The sequence below is a fragment of the Podarcis filfolensis genome, assembly GCF_964270895.1.
Source record: "Podarcis filfolensis genome assembly, chromosome: 6".
NCBI classification, from domain to species: domain Eukaryota; kingdom Metazoa; phylum Chordata; class Lepidosauria; order Squamata; family Lacertidae; genus Podarcis; species Podarcis filfolensis.
In genome coordinates, this window is record NC_139609.1 from 20,229,992 (window position 1) to 20,247,806 (window position 17,815).

Consider the following 17,815-nt stretch of genomic DNA (forward strand, 5'->3'; position numbering starts at 1 on the left):
CCCTGGCCAGCAGGGAGAGGAGCTGCTTCCTTTGAAATTTAAGAGACATCATTTAAGGGACATTTAAGGGACATCCATCAATAAGGGACAGCAGCGGGACATGGCGCTGGAATAAGGGACTGTCCCTTCAAATAAGGGACACTTGACAGCTATGGTCTTGGGCTGACCCTGGTCGCCACACAATCTACCAAGCACGCCTCTCAGGGGCCACCCTTGCAGGTGAATGAACCATACGGAGGATCAACCACAGCCAAAGTAAGAAACAAGAACCTTCCTTTTGTCAAATTCTGGATACTAATCGGGCAATTCTAATCTTCAAGGCAAACCATAACGACAGACCCATTTTCAATACTGAGACAGCAAGGCTTTCATCAATACGCTAAGAGCACTGTGAAGCCACCTCTATAAACTTTAAGATAGCGTGATGCTTTAAAGGCCATGCCTTTTTCACATTTTGCAAAACATTTTCAGAGTCTCAAAAACAACATCTCAACATCTAGCAACAAAATTGTTTCCCTTTTGTCTGTTCTTGGCCTTCCTTCCTGCTAGCGCTTGTATCCTCTGCTTGTTTATGGGTTGTTTTCTGCAACACGCTGGTTTTCTGCGAAAACTGCCATGTTTTCTGTGTAGATGTCGGAAGGGGAACATCACTGTTATCAGTAAGCCAAAAGTTCCTTCTATCTCCATCTGTGCTTGTTTGGCAGACCAGTCAGGAAACTGAAAGTTAGCATAATAGGCTGCTCAGAAGGACCAGGGAGCCACTCAGATGCTATGCACCGCAAAACTAATTATTGGCAAACAATAGTCTCTCAGTGAAAGCCCTGAGTCTGAACCCTGATAACACGGATATTTTTAGGAGCTAAATGACAAGTTCGTAAAGAAAGTAGGAAATGATTGAAAGGGCAAGGAGGGTGGGGAAGGGTGTGAGAGAAAAAATATTATGGTGTCTAAGCTGTCCACTACAAAGCCAATCATAGCAATTTAAATGTGAAAACGTAAAATGGAAGAAGTGTACGTTAGAAACTCAAACCATTCAGTGGGTGGTGCTGTGGTCTAGACCACTGAACCACTTGGGCTTGCTAATTGGAAGGTTGGCGGTTCGAATCCCTCTCTCACTTACCCCCCCCCCCTTGAACTCCCACATTGCCTTATATCTTACAAGTATATAACATATACATATACATATATATATATATATATATATATATATATATATACACACACACACACACACACACACACACACACACCTATATAACAGGTGACCTCCCTGGGTCTAGAAGTGTTAATTATGTATCACCCAGTGGCAAATATGTTGAGCAAGGTGCTCAAGAAGGTGATGGTGGTCCAGCTTCAGGAATACTTGGAGGAAACTGATTACTTGGATCCATCCCAGACTGGTCTCAGGCCCGGCCATGACACTGAAACCACCACCTTGGTTGCCCTGATTGGTAACGCTTGTCAGAAACAAGATAGGGGAGTATAACCATGATCCTTTAACAGCTTCTGATACTGTTAAATGTGGAATCCTCCTCCTCATTATTATTAATCACCACACGGATCAGTGATTTTCTCCATTTCTCATGAAACCTCATGGCAAAGGGCATTTGTGCTGGTATGGAGAAAATTGCCCAGGTTGGATGGTATGTCATTACACAACAAATACATCATCATGAAGCATCACCACCCGCATGGAACTATATAAAAATGGGCTCCAGTTGGCAGCCATAATGTGCAAGTACGTATGTCCTAGATCAGGGATAGCCAATGCAAAGTCTCCCAGATGCTTTGGACTCCAACTTCCATCATTGCCAAACACCAGCCATACTGATTGAGTCTGACAGGATTTGTAGTCCCAAACAGGTTGACTGCCCTTGTCCTAGCTGCTTTAAGCTTGTGTAAAACATGAAGAAAGTGTGGGATGTATCATCCCTGAAGCAGTCAAGTACAATATTTTCCTGTTGCCTAGAGTGGACACACAGGGGAATGTGGCTCCAGACAGGGAGGACTTCCTGTCATACCTGCTCTGGAGTCTCCTCCCCTTGTGTGTGACCAGGTAGATGGGCATGACCCTAGCTGACCATGTAAAAGCTGACTATGTAACTGTAACCACAAGATAAAGCCTGCCTTCAGATTACTGCTGTGAACTGAATGTAAGTAAAACTTTACTCTTACTTTTAAAGAAGACTGTCGTGTTATTATTATTTTAAAGAGGAAATAAAAGGAAAACTTACCAGGAACAATCCAGACTGGACAAGCCAGACTGGATTGATTAATTTAAATGATTCTAACGAATCATCAACTTGCTTCCAACAAGCTGCAAGGAATGTGCTCTGCTGCTTGCTCACTAATGTGAGTGAGGAGGAATAATATTTAATCAATATATCCTACCTTCCTCAACATTCCCACAGAAAGCTGCACTTCAAGAGAGGTTGCATTCAGGGAGCAGGATCATCCCAAATATTTGGCAGGAAGAAGCAGTTCACCTCAGACAGCATGTTTTGGAATACCACTAAAAGGCAGCAAAATGTCAATTATTTAGTTTTAATACTCTGACCACCATTGGGATAGTCTGTCTTGGGCATCAAAGTGTTTTGGGACATCACTATTAGGAAGGTGCTTTTATAATGCATGCTGTTGGAGATATGCTGATATTATCAAATGAATGAAATCTCCTCTAAACAAAACAAAAAAATTAATCTGCTGAGAAACAGCAGTCAATACAAAAGTCTTTAAAAAGCTGATCAAAAGTTTCACAGTGCTCATTACCTTTCATAGTCTCAGCCAACACTTTCACTCCTCTTATGTCAGCTTTTGCAGCAAAGTCTAGTTCAGATAGCTGCCAAAATTTATTGCAAATTTTGCAAAGCTTTTGACCTGTATCGTCTTATTAAACTTTTATGAAAAATCAATGGAGTTCAATCATGTTATGGGCTGTTCCTCACACACGTGTCAGTGGTAAACGGAGAAGTCTATTTATCCCAAAGCCTGAAGGGAAGATGTTTCAACTGATGAAGGGCTCTGTTTGTAGCTACATGTTTTGTGCTGCCTGTGAACTTCAAGCCAAGTTCTTACCAAAATGACATAAAATAATCAACTGGACGGGGTGGAGTGGAAATCAAAGTGAAGTGTGCTAGCGACAAATTCTCTTCTAATAACATGAATCAATATGTAAGTTCCAGTGAGTTCAGTGGGGCTAACTCCCAGGTAAGTGTGTACATTGCAGACTTAGAATAATTTAGGATTGTTTTCCTGTTGTTTGGGACACTTACTGAACTCCATGAACTTTGTTTTAAATAGAAGTTTCTTCAGTTCTTCTTTGCACAGTTTAGAAACAAAACTTAACCTCCGATAGAGACAACTGTATAAATGCACTGGGAAATTGCACAGCATTAGAAGTGAGGTTTAGCAGTGTGTGCATATATGTGTGTTCAGAATTAATCCACAGAAATTAAGATTTTGCAGATTAATAACTGAGACTTGCTCTTTTACAAAGAACCTTACAATAGAAGTAAAACCAACATTACTGTCATCGTCCATCAACTCTCCCACACGGTACTAAATTAAGAATGCAGCTCAGACTTTCCATGCTTACAGGCATGGTGTGCCATTCCACCATCAATGAAAGAACTTTTTTCTGAAGAACCCTTTGAAGCACACAACAAATTAATCTGTCTCTGTTCTCTTGCTTGCCAAACTTGGTAGATGTGTTTGTTTTCATTCCAGCTGCTTTCAGAGAGGCATCACACATCCTCATTGCAACAGAAATATAAGCATTATGACAAATGACCAGGAGATGAAAGCCGTGTGTGGGATCAGCACTAATTGTTAATATAATAGCTAGACTCATTGTTATTGTTGGTTTTACTATAAAAAAACAGAAACCATATTTAGCAACATACGTTTTTCTGACCAAAAACAACATCATCATGAAAATGTTTCAGAAAACAAAGGGTGAAAGGGAATAAAAAGGGTTGCTGAACTGGTGGCAGAGTTAATGAAGTCATTACAAGATGATATGATTTCAATCTGGATGATGTTTTCATATGAATATTCTGACACACACAAAGCACATTCTTAAAATGGTCTATGATTAGGCTAAAGCATTGAAACCAATAGTTATTCAGTCCCCCCAAGCCACTTTGCGGTGACTCTACTACCTCTGATGTCCATCTAAATTAACCTTAGGGTCAGCAGTACAGTCGTACCTTGTTTTGCGACTGGGATCTGTTCCGGAGCCCCAGATGCTAGCCAAAAAGGATGCAGGGCAAAGCGTCACATCTGCGCATGCACGCAAAGCACGATTTAGCACTTATGCGCATGTGCAAGTAGCAAACCCGGAAGTAACCCATTCCGGTACTTCGCTGGAATGGACGCTAGATGAGGCAGACGTTCGTGGAGGTATTACTATATATATTAAATGACAGTATTGAAAATTAAGCCCATAACTTTTCCATTCACATCCTGCTTCCAAAATTTTGCCAATCTGAAGCCAGCAAGCAGTATGTGGATGCCATTCTGTTTGTAATTCCCAGGAACTGCCTCTGACAGTTGAGGCAAAATATAGGCATCATGGCTAGTAGCTATTGAGAGCCTAATGTGCCATAAATTGGTCTAATCTCGTTTTAAAGCCATCTGAGTTGGTGGCCATTGCTACATCTTGGGGAGCTCCAACTCCTGCCCAAAGAAGCTGCATGTTGTTGCTGGACTTTGTGATATCTTTCTGGAGCCAGATGAAAACCAATTTAATTTTCCCAATCTTTTAACTGAAGATGTAACATTTATCTTCTCAATTGTTTTTTTTAATGCTTTCTTTAATTGTTCTATGTTGCTTTATTATTATATTTTATTAATAAAGTGCTAATTGAAGGGGAGTACAGTATATATGGGACGCGGGTGGCGCTGTGGTCTAAACCACTGAGCCTAGGGCTTGCTGATCAGAAGGTCAGCAGTTCGAATCCCCATGACGGGGTGAGCTCCCGTTGCTCAGTCCCTGCTCCTGCCAACCTAGCAGTTTGAAAGCAAGTAGCTAAATAGGTACCGCTCCGGCGGGAAGGTAAACAGCGCTTCCGTGCGCTGCTCTGGTTCGCCAGAAGCGGCTTAGTCATGCTGGCCAGATGACCTGGAAGCTGTACGCCAGCTTCCTCGGCCAGTAAAGGAAGATGAGCGCCACAACCCCAGAGTCGTCCGCGACTGGCCCCAACAGTCAGGGGTCCCTTTACAGTATATATCTGTCAAATAAATAAGAATGAAGACAGTGATAATGGAGTGAAGTTTTTTACTTTCCACATCACCTTGCCTTTTATATTACATATGACTGTATCCAATGTTAAGGTAAAGGTAAAGGGACACCTGACCATTAGGTCCAGTTGTGACCGACTCTGGGGTTGCGGCACTCATCTCACTTTATTGGCCGAGGGAGCCAGCGTACAGCTTCCGGGTCATGTGGCCAGCTTGATTAAGCCGCTTCTGGTGAACCAGAGCAGCGCATGGAAACGCCGTTTACCTTCCCGCTGGAGCGGTACCTATTTAGCTACTTGCACGTTGACGTGCTTTCTATCTCCTAGGTTGGCAGGAGCAGGGACCGAGCAATGGGAGCTCACCCCATCACAGGGATTCGAACCGCCAACCTTCTGATCAGCGAGTCCTAGGCTCTGTGGTTTAACCCACAGCGCCACCCGCATCCCTTCGTATCCAATGTTAGTCCTACTCAAAATGTGACAATATAGAAATACTTTTATAAAATAAACTTTCTCTTTTTATCTACTGGTATAAAGTGCCATTTTGGAGAGATTTCAATCTTGATTGTTATTGGCCAAGAAAAGTTACAGTTATACCATAAAAAAAAATCAGTAAGGAAATCCCATATTTATTAGCACATATAGATTTGATCAGTTTAAACAACAATTATCTTTTTTATTTGATTGATTTCTTACCCACCCTATGCCCTAAGGTCCTAGGGTGGTTTAGCAGTATTTAAAATAAGATAAAACAGTTGCAATTATAAAGCACATAAAGCCATTCCAAATGGAATAGAATGGTATAAATTTATCCAAAGTCACCTTCACTACCTAAGGCTAGGGGGGAAAGCTGCTTCTTTAACATACAGCAAAGGCTGCACAGTGAAGATGCAAGATGTATTCTATGGGGACGGAGTTCCCCAATTTAAGGGCTGCCACAGAAAAAGCTCTCCCAGCCTCCACAGTTCCAAGGGTGGGGAAAATATTAAGAGAGCCCCCCCTACAGATCTTAACGTTACTCAACTAAAGCCTTAGTTCTGCATAAAGGAAACAGGAAATGAAAAATAAAATATTAAGCTTCCCTTCCAATGAGTGACACCTTTTTATTAAATTGCAAGCTATGTCACATTGCCTTCAAAATCTCAGAGGACATCAGGTTTGGCAATATGCAAAGTTATTTAAATTTAGTTGTTTAGATTTAATTATTACTTAATTGGTTAAATTGCAGTTGATCAATCAAACATTATTTAAACAGTGTGGAGCCCGAACACTTACGTTTGAAAGCTACTCTATATTCATTAGGAACATCTCTTAAGATAACACGACAGTCATTAAGTTCAATAATTATTCCTTTCTGCGTGCAAGTCTATACACAACGGCCACAATCAGAACACTCCCTGGAGCCCAGTATATTCATAGCTTCCTGTTCTCTTTTATATGATAGGAAGCTTCATTGTGCAGTCACAAATTCCCCACTGTGCACACCAAATTGTGAGCTCTTCAGGAAGACCCACAGAGAAGAGAGATGGATCTGGATAGCAAACATAACGTAGTCATGCGACCCCTGAACTATGCGCCAGGCAAAATCTTTCCTCTTTAGCCAGACCTTTGGCTAATTGACATCCAATGCCCTTTTAAAATGTGTGGGGGGGTGTTATTGGGTTGTTTTTGTTTTTATTTTGATTATGTATTTGGTTTTTTTATATATATTGTGATTTTATCCTGTGAACCGCCCTGAGACCTGCAGATATAGGGCGGTATACAAAATAAATAATAATAATAATAATAATAATAATAATAATAATAATAATGGAGGCAGGGGTGTGTAAAGACAGATGAGGATAGCTATTTTGGTTTTCCATCTTGTATTTTTATGTCGGGAACATAAGATCTATATATAAGAATAAATTTATGAAATTGAGGGTAGCCTCCTCAACCTAGTGATCAGCAGATGTTAGGGACAAAACTGCCATCATCCTGGACAATAGACCATGCCAGCTGGGGTTGATGGGAGTTGTAGTTCAAAACTTCCGGAGGGACCAAGCTGCTTTAACGCTTTCCCTCCCTTCGTTGCACCAACATATTGTTCTATTTAGATGGTACAAGGACACACACACACCCAAACCCCTATAGCTGGCTTAACTGCTTAGACAAATTCTCTTCTGTATACAATGCTTCCTTTGGTACTTCCACTGTAGACAGCTGAATTATTTATTCAAAAATCACTTCTTGCACCTTTTGCCAGAGGCTATTGACTCTATACAAAGGGTCAGGGCTTAAAACGTGACACCTTTGCTCAGTGGTGGGTTGCCTTCATATTAATATACGCAGTGTAAATATTTAGCCTTGTGCACAACATTTGATGACAGTGTAGTATTCAATGCTGGATATTTGCTTGTTCCAATAACACTTAAAAATTGAGGTGCTGGTATAGTAATTCAATTCAATTTAGACCAAGCTGCCTCCCAACATATCAATGCATATTCATAAAACCCAGCAGTAATTCCCTTTAAACATTTGAAATATACATCTCCGTCCAACAATATATAGTCAGTATAGTATACAATAGAAAATAAAATGACCAATTTACAGATTGGCTCCCAAGGGCCATGATAAAAAGATGGCTCTTTAAGGACTGCGTAAAACTGCCAAGGGATGAGGCCTGATGGATCACGTTTAGAATACAGTTCCATAACTGGGAGGCCACCTCTGAAAAGGTGTAGCATGTGTAATTGCATTTGCTCACCTGGCTAACTTGTCTCTTTCAGCTTAGGCTTCTTCTTCTGTTGCTTGCTCCCAGTGTTTAATTTTAGATGGCAAGCTTGTAAGTGCAGGAACAAGTACTAGTAGGATTCAGCATCAGCATCTAGTGGAGAGATTATCAGTTTTAAAACCACTTGTAGTGTCAGCCAAAATTAACCTTGAGGTGCAAGGATAGTCTTTTTAAAGGTACACAAAATGGTCATCAGCAAAATCCTAACTACAACTTAAATTTACAAGATCACACTTTCATTGATAGCAACTTGAGGTCAGTTTACAGGAAGTGCCTTTAACAGGTAATCAAAATATTGCATTTAATGCCCTCTCTGATCGTACATTGTTATTTAAATCACCTTTTCGTAACACTATATGGCCTGTGTAGCCGATGCAGAACTTCACATGTGTTAAGCGAAACAGGAATTAGCAAAATTCCAGCAGCCTGCTTAAATGATAAGAAACCATTTTAAGGAAGGGATCTCCTAGGGAGTACGGAAAAACCTGCAGCTGAAGGCAAGGAAGTCCGGATATGTAACTCAGCACAGGCATAAACAGGAAGTTGAGCAGCTTGCATTTGGATTGACAAACTGGCTCCAAGGGCTCATCTAAAGGCACGAGGTTTGACCTCTGTCAAGCATGAATGCAGAGGCTTTGGAACAATCTGATACACTTGAAGGTACAGACCTTATATAAAGCAAATGGGCAGCAAGCAGAACTGGAGCTCTCCAAGCACACAGGATGGCTCACTCCAGAATAAATCTCTTCTATGTAATGGACTGAACAAAGTCACATTGTGTATGCAGACAAGCACTCCTATTTTAGTTCATTTCAGTTTTATCCTACTTGCTACCCTTCTTTTAACCTTTACACATTTCCCAAACGCACCTACTCCTCCCAAAATGACAAACTCTTCTTTCTTTGATTTCATTTTTCAAAAAAGTGAAATAGCACCTATACATACATCCACACACATTTGATACAGTTTGCTGGCAAAAGTGGGAACCTGGAGCAGTCATGTCCAGGAATCATGAACTAGGCAGCCTTTTTAAAAAGAAATTTGGTGTAAATAAAAAACAGATGAAACCCCCCAACTGCAAATTCATTTTTTAAAAAAGGTAATGGAAGAGGCTCCAATAATGAAGGCACATGGAAAGCTGCCTTAGATTAAGCCAGATCATTAATGATAATAATAATAATTTATTATTTGTACCCCGCCCACCTGGCTGGGTTTCCCCAGCCACTCTGGGTGGCTTCATTAGTCCATCCACCTCAATAACGGTCCACTTGTTCTGCCACTAAGCTGCAGCACTTATCCAAGAATGGATGGAACAATAAGCAACTTAAGGAGAAAGAGACATCTCTCCAAATCAACTTCCAGAAAATGTGAAGTACTAGTTTGGCTATGTAATTCTGCAAGAGTTTTTCCTATGTATATATTATAGCTGCATATCTGCCTGTTGGGATTCAACAGGTTAAGCTTTTTCTAGTACAGAAACACGATTATGGGGAATTATGGGGAATCATTCCCTGAAATTCCATCTCATCCGACATCATCTTACTTGTGCACAGCAAATTTGCATATGGCACAAAGTGTGTGCAGATCTGCAAGTGGGAGGAAAAATAAAATAAAACAAATCCTGATGGTTGGTTTGAAGAATAGTAAGGCTGGAAAAGAAGTCTGCAAAGGAGATCTGCTAACTAGAAACTAAGATCATTTAAAATACTTGGGAGTAAGCAATTAGCATACAATGGACTGTTCCCTGCTGTTTAAATGCTCTGTAGCACGTACAGCATTTTCATACATAAGCAACAATAGTTTACAAAAGTGTCGGCAGGCAGTGGATGGAGCTAAGCAGCTCAGAGGTGACACAATATAAACTTCACCACATGAAATACTGGAAGTTGATGTAAACAGCTTTTAATAGCATTGAACATTTGCTCACTTTGTTTAGCCCATCTGGATGTTCCATTGTGCTCAGTTCAGCAGTGACTGCCGTTGGGTGACAGTTGATATATGTTAAGTACAAGCAAAGTGCCGCAGCCCATTTGAGGGACCCTCAGGAGAACATTTACTGTTTTGCGAAATATTCTGTCAAGCCTGTTACAAACGTCACCTGCATCCTTAATGGCTCTGTGCCAAAGTCCTCTGGCTTTATTATTATTATTTTAATCAAAGGCGAGTTTAGCTTTTACTGTTTGTAAGGTTAGGCAAACTATGCCAAAGTTCTCCCAAGCTACTTGGGAGAGTATCAGCTGACAGGAATGGTTTTCAATATGGCTCGAAGAATAATGAAAGAGAGCCACTCATTCCAAGAGACTTTGGCTCTTTGATATGTAACCGGCACAACAAATCAAACCGTCAGGAAGCAACAAAAGAGCAATTTAGTAATAAATAAAACAATGGAGCTCTACTTAAACAAAAGGGGGAATTGATATTCTAAAACCTATAGACTGTTCCATCTACATAAAACAATGTGCTGCACTGAATTTTTGTAGCATTGTCATCACAGTAGGTTATGCAGCCCTAATAGACCTGGTCAGCAATTATGGATTTTTTTGGAAGGTTGCTTTAAGAAATTTAGTGGTGGATGAAGACCTTAATTCCAATCCCCATTATTGCACCCAGGGCAGAGATTAGACAAACTCAGGCAAACAGATGCTGGAGGTTGGCAGTATCACTAACCCTGCATAATTATTCCACCTGAACCACCCTCCTCCCTCAACAAGGATAGGATAGGTTCCTTGTGGATAAAGGCAGCAGAGTGGGGGCATAGCATTTATAAACCCATAGGATATACTTTATAGTGAAGTTATCTTTAGCCCTCTTCAGTTCTTTGTGATAAGGGTCCTATCAACCCTATTTGATAGTGTAGCCATGTTCCTTCTGAAATAAAATGTTCTCTTTGTGTATCTTCAGGGGCACTGTTAGTCAAAAATATCAACCCCATGTGTTCATTGAGGGAACTAATGCACCTTGACTTGAGGATCCATGTGGGGTTGCTGCTCAGCAGCAGACAGCAAAAATGTCTTAGCTTAGCTCCCGTTAGTACCTAGTGCTTCCATCAACAATTCTTTTTTTACTTCAGAATTTAAGATTGTGGGGCCAGAAATCACCACCACTATCCTGGGGTATAATCCTGCATTCCTCTCCTAGCCCATCCCACACATGGACATTCTATGTTAAGGACTGTCGTTAGGTTAATTCTCCATGAGCCAGCAGAGATTATTCATTCCCCACAATGCACCTGCAGGCATATTGTGATTGTCTTACATGTACTACTGGGCAGATTTGGCAAGTAACTTTGTGTACAAAAGGGCTCAGGTTACAGAATAGCGTGTTGGTTGTGGTAGGAGACAGCCTTCAACAATTCCTGCGGTGCTTGCACATCACAGTGCACCATAAACCATGGCTTTCTGTGCACTAGCAAAACTGCTTAATTGCACCCAGAGAAAGCAAACCACCACCTTGGATTTATCACTACATCCAATGACCTGTAAGCCAATAATAAAATTTGGCTACAGGTTGTGATTTGTTTGGAGTAACACTAAACCAGGCAGGGACCATGTTTCCCTTCCTCTTAGGCTCTGTACACGTTAGATTGAAGATTGAATGTGGTTTGTGGGGGAAACACATCAAAATGTAGCATTTCATTACAAACGACAGGATAAAGGTTTGTTGTGGTTAATGCTGCCAGACTTGCAGCAGGAGTGCACTGGATGCCAAGTAAACAGAAGCATATACACAGCCTTAGTGTGAGCTGGGAGAGGGCAGGAACCTTGTGGTTTATGCCTTATAATATGTGAACACTGCCATTTCCACTGTCTTCCCTCTTTGCTTCTTCTATTAGTTTAGCTTCTATTACTTAGCTTGTATGTCACTTAAGATCCTGAGGAAATGTGTATTGCTGAATAATTCAATAACTGGTGCATAATCATACAGGAAAATTCAACACATCACTCTAATTGTTAAGCCATGGAAAACTAACAAGCATGTCATTTCAACAAAAGTCAAAAGGGATGGTCAGTTAGGGCTGCAGTTCTATACCCACTTACCTGGGAGTAAGCCCTATCAAACTCAGTGGGCCTTATTTCTAAGCAGGCATGTCTAGAATTGTGTTGTAAATTATCTATTTAAAAGGCATTGGTGTGTGTGTTTTTCTATTTATGTGGACCATGTAAGTAAAGTAGGGGTCACCAGCCTTTTTTGAGGGGAGGGGATGGTGAGTGTAGGGCATGCCTCTACTTGGTACTTTAAGGCAGAAACTGCTTGCATCCTTTACAGGTACCAAGCAGCTGAAATATGTTATTACAGGTTTTAGTTGGGTTCTGCTTGATGTCAGGAGTTTTTAGACTGGTTTCAATGTAATGTTGCTTTAATTGACTATATCTGATTTATGATGTACTCCACTCTGGGTTCCCAACCAGGAGGAATGGTCATACAGAAATAAAATAATAACAATTATAATACAGTATTAGTAGAAATAATAATAGTCATTCTAAGCTAGCACTCATCTGCAAAACCTCACGCTTCTTTATGTCATATCTCAATTGCTCACAGTGTAAAACAGCACACTTCAAAAAGCAGAAAAAGCAGTGCAGTCCCAAATTGTCTATTCAAATGTAATGGGGGCTGCATTGCAAGCACATCACATAGGATTTTCGTTACTGTTGACTAGAGCACACCAGTCAAATTAATAGAAGCTGAAGCTTTCCATTTACTTACAAGGCAGGTATTTTGTGAGCAGCTGTTCCACACATTCCTCTGCATCACTCCAAACCCCCTGTGCTATATACTCTGTGTTTCTTCCTTTCCTTCCTTGTCTTTGGTCATTTTGTGTGTGTGGTTGTCAGTGCAAAGCTGTCTATCAAAACAAACTTCCATTGTCACCAGAGCCTCGGTTCCAACCATGATTGTGTTGGATTTTTAACTTCAGGCACTATTTTAAAAACCAACATTGAGAGTAAATAAATACATTGTGATATAGGCTCGCCTTATGCCAGAATTCAATGTGGGTTTCTTTGAGTAAGCCCTACTGAACTTACACATAAAATTAGGCTGTATATATGTGTGCATCAGACTGCAGTCATAATGCCTTCCCCAAAAAGTCAATTTTGATAAATGTACAAAATAAAATTGCTGATGCAAATTTTTAAAAAAAGAACCTCCCTTTGTTGGCTTCACTTCAAAAGCTAACCAAATCAATGTCTTTCATGACATAGTTACCAAAACATTTAGTCCAGCAACAAGAAGAATACAAGAAATCAATAGAATACATGTTAAAATATTTCTTCTGGCAAAATTCATGGCATTTTTTGCATTAAAAAGATAATTGGATGCATAGCTTCATCCTAACTGTTTATTTTCATGCTGCCTCTTGCCTTTCTAGTATAGTGTAATCTTTTGTGCTTTAAAAATAAAAGTGACTAGACTTGTCCTTTGAAACAAATTACTATTATAAAAGAGGAAGTGTAGTCAGTGACACTGAAGTTCTCCAACAGCTGATGGATGTCGGTACTGTAAAACTGAATGCCACCTAGTTGGTTGTGGAGGGGGGGGGGGTTTAAGCAAAGATGCTAATTCTGCTGATTAAGATATTGTTTTCCCCCTCTTGTGCCCTATTCATTATGCAAGGCTGCAGAATATGAAGTGTGGTGTGTGATCCGGGCAATCTAATGATCTCCCACACCTGCTCATCTGGTACAATTTTAATTAACACTCCAAGGAGGTTTGTCAAGAGTAATCAAAAACATTGTCGCTTATAAAGCTGTGGCAAGAAATCAATAGTTTTCATCAGAAAAGGTAAGGTCTGGCATAACTGAACCATTTAATTGCTTCATTCCAATAAACAAAAAAACCTGCACATTTTAATGACTTGATTCTGGAGATCAATATCGAGCCGCATATTGCATTAAACAGCAACATGTGGTGGGGACGTTCGCAGTCATTTCCATTCAGAAGGCTGCATTCCTCTTTTTTATTTTCATCCTGAATGGCAATGGGTTGCTGAGCCTATGCAGTGCTATGATTTATATCAAATGAGTGACCTCTAGGGCTGTAAGACTCGAACGGGTGACTAGTTCTCAATGGTAAGCTACTGGCACTTGACAAAGTGCCTGGAGCAGAATGAATTTACTTCTCTTTTCCTCAATCATCAACAGGCTCTGCCCTGACCCCCATACTGACTCCTATAACAAGATCCCCTGTCTGGGACTGAAAAATTTACTGTCATGTCTACTTCTCATTGAGCTCAAGTGAGTACTTCTGTCACCTTCAGTGAACTGAGTCTGTAAAAGATTTAACTAAACACCAGTCGCACTTTAAAAACTAAGTAAGTACATCTCATATAACAAAGATAACCTTTGAGCACATCACTTCTTAAAAGCTACTTTGCAGCTACTGGTGTTGGCAAAGCCAGATCTATTATTGCTGCTTTGTTCTGCCTTTCTGTTACATGTGCAAACACATGCCGTGGCAATCATTTACTCTAGAATAAATTGTTCTAAAAGAGACGGGATTTGCACCAGAGAAAGTCCGTTCACGATTGCAGCCAGTTCTGTAAAATCTCTTAAGATTGTTTCATTGTGAAGTATTATAACAAAACACAATAAAGCCCTCTCAGTAGGCTAAATACTTGGGCTGATTTAATTTGCTGGGGATACTGTTATGCAGTTGTTTTTCACATATACTACCCTGAGCCCCAGGATGATAACCTAATGCTGAAAATCCTACCAGAGTTCTTGAAGAGAAGCTTACTTCCAAATTAGTATCTGCAAGAATTGCAATCCAAGGATGAGATCCTAAACCGAGTTAAGCTGAAAAGCTCAAACAACCTGCTATGGACTAACCACATTTAAACCAATAGGTGGTTTGAAGGCTGTATCTTAAAAACTTTGTGATTGCATCAACTACTGCAGAAATAAATAAAATCACTCCCTTGGGCTGTGATTTGTGTACACACACAAAGACTGTAAACAATAAATAAATAAAATATCCAGGCTAAAGTTTAACGGGTTTGAATTTATGTAGCTTCTCTGAAATCAAAGTAAAATATATGCTTTTACTAATATGAATAAAATATGGGAATACCTTTTAAATACATTTAACGCACTATATACTGCATACACAGAGCATGCTATGTCACAGTGCTCATATGCATACAGATAGCCAGAGAAAGAGAGAAATTGTACTTTCATGAACTTATGCATTTACGTTTTTGCAATAGCTCTTAACATTTTTAGTGGGGGTTTTTCCTAAACCTTTTTTTCACTATTTCAACAAGCAATGAAACAGAGTACACAAAAGCTATCCAAATATGTAAAACACATGGGCTGTATGTGTGTGTGTATGTGTGTGTAGTTGACCTACCCACAAATACAGTGTGTTATTTAATCATTTTAACTAGACTGTTTAAAGTCATAAAAATTAAAATTTCAAGACTCCCCTACATCAACAATAAGGCAATTAAACGAGTGACATTTGATGTTTTATTCCAACCTCTCACTAAAGCCTTACACCAAATTTTCACTCCCTCTTTAATTTTCAATTCTTCTGCCCTCCCTGCTTCATAGCTCCTAGCTATTGGCTTTTACAATCTGTCCCTAGAGAGCCAGGAGTTATTACCCCTGTCGATGGAAGAGAAAGGGATGTTATTCCCTTGTCACCCTCTTCGGCTCCAGCAGATTCCTAGGTCTGATCTATAGCCTTCATTGGAGAAAAGCGTCTGACACGCTGTTAGTTCTCAGTCCTGTCAGATCCATCTACCTGTGCTACCCGCATTAGTTACTGGAGCTGGAATGACACTCAAGACTCACAGGAGTCAGACCAAAGGATTTCAGGAACAAAACTCCACAAGCACACTTTTTAGTTGTAAGTGGAATGTCAGTTGCAAGACATGTAAAATCAGCAGTGAGAGACATGTGCAGCATGTGTAAATTCACCAGACTAATTCCTGGGCAGCTGGGAAACTTATTACGTCTGATAAGTGATTTTCAAAGCTTTCATTTATTTCTTTATTTCCAATTTTTGTTCTGCCCCTTCCCAAAATCCCACTCTTTAAGGCAAGTCATATATAGTTCTTTTTTTAAAAAAAAATGACATTTTTTAAACCAGCAACTGTAGAAATAATTTTTTATTTGATTATCTTACCAATGTAATTACCTGGATGTAGTTGGGGATGTTTTTTTGGGGGGGGTAGGGGAAAACTGTATTTGATTGTTTGTATTTGATTATATGTTGTTCTTATATTCAACTAATAAAATATTCAAAAAACAAACCAACAAACAAAGAGATTCCACCCACTCTACATATATGTTGCAATTTATGTCCAAAATTTGGTGAATGTCAATTTGCACATATGAATGTGATCAACACTAGCTGAATTATATGAGACCCAAACAAAGATATATATTTCCCCCCAGTTTTTAGACATATTTGAGTTAATGCTCATGATTACATTTGGGTGAAGGCAACATTCATCAGCGCTATTGAGTTTTCAGACACTCATAAAAATTCAAATGGGATTGTCAATATTCACATGTGAATAGGGGCATTAACCGGTGTGTGTGTGTGTGTGTGTGTGTGTCACAAACCTGCTAAACTCTGGCTGCTAAAATAGAACCCGTATTAGGACATCTTACAGTACTTCCAGAAAGCATAAGCGGTTGGACTTTGGCTGCATTCAAATGTGGGGATTATTGTATTTGTTTTCATAAAATCATATAATTGAAGAGTTGGAAGGGACCCAAAGGGTCATCTAGTACAACCCCCTGAAATGCAGGAATCCCAGCGAAAGCATCCATGACAGATGGCCACCCAACCTATGCTTAAAAACCTCCAAGGAAGGAGAGTCCACAACCTCCCAAGGGAAACTGTTCCACTGTTAAACAGCGCTTACTTGGGTCCCTTCCAACTTTTAAGATTCTATGAACTATGTGTGGTGTAAAGAAGTACCTTCCTTTGTGTGTCTTGAAAGTTCCAACAGCCAACCTCACTAGATGGCCCTGGGTTATAAAATAGGGAGAAAAGCTTCTCTCTATCCACTTTCTGAGCTCATCTTCCCATGGGAGTGCACAAACCTAAGGCTTGCTGTGGCTTGCTTTTTGCTTGCTCATGTTCCACTAAACTATGGTTTAATATGACATGCAAATGCGGTCACTGTACAACAGTGGACAGAATTGGTCTCTGCAGTCAGCAGTTTGACTTCACCTCCATTGTCTCTTACACCTTTGCACTCCATTGTTTCTTGAGACAGACAGATTCCAACAAATTCATCACAGTTGCATCTGGAACTCAGGGCAGTTTATAGGGAATTCTGTAATTTTCTGCTCACGTGAATCTTGTAAGGGGAAAGTGACCACTGATGGAGCTTTATGGTTCTGTGAACTGCCCTGAGGGCTTATGATGAAGGACAATATATCAATCAATCAATCAATCAATCATATAAATAAATAAATAAATGGTGGAGGGAGGGGCATTTTAACTTGGGTTTCCTATGAAAGCCCATCCTAAATCACTCCACTCCAATATCTCTCAAAACTGAATAATTACAAAGTCTTTCCTTTCCTTCACAAAGTTGCACTTAAATTTGTCAGTTCATTTTGTCAGTGACATTTTATACTCTTACAATTCATGTGTTCATGGCACGGCCTAGGACCCAGAAAACTTCACATTTTATTCTTCAATCCCTGCTTAATTAAGAGTTAACAAATAGGGATTAACAAATTCATCCTTTGTTTAGTATAATTTTATCCTGTCCCACCCGCCACCCCCCACCCCCCAGAAACACTAACTGACAAAATGGATCACAGCAGCTGAAAGT

The 17,815-nt window shown here is 40.0% G+C and overlaps 1 long non-coding RNA gene across 4 annotated transcripts in view; it reads right to left on the reverse strand.

Annotated features, from left to right (window-relative positions):
• LOC310765439 overlaps positions 1-17,815 on the reverse strand; it is a 126,125-nt gene that overhangs the window by 93,771 nt on the left and 14,539 nt on the right. For all 4 annotated transcript variants that reach the window (XR_014549578.1, XR_014549579.1, XR_014549580.1 and 1 more), the window contains exon 2: positions 7,987-8,106. This is a non-coding gene — a long non-coding RNA (uncharacterized lncRNA). The remainder of the gene's footprint in view (positions 1-7,986; positions 8,107-17,815) is intronic.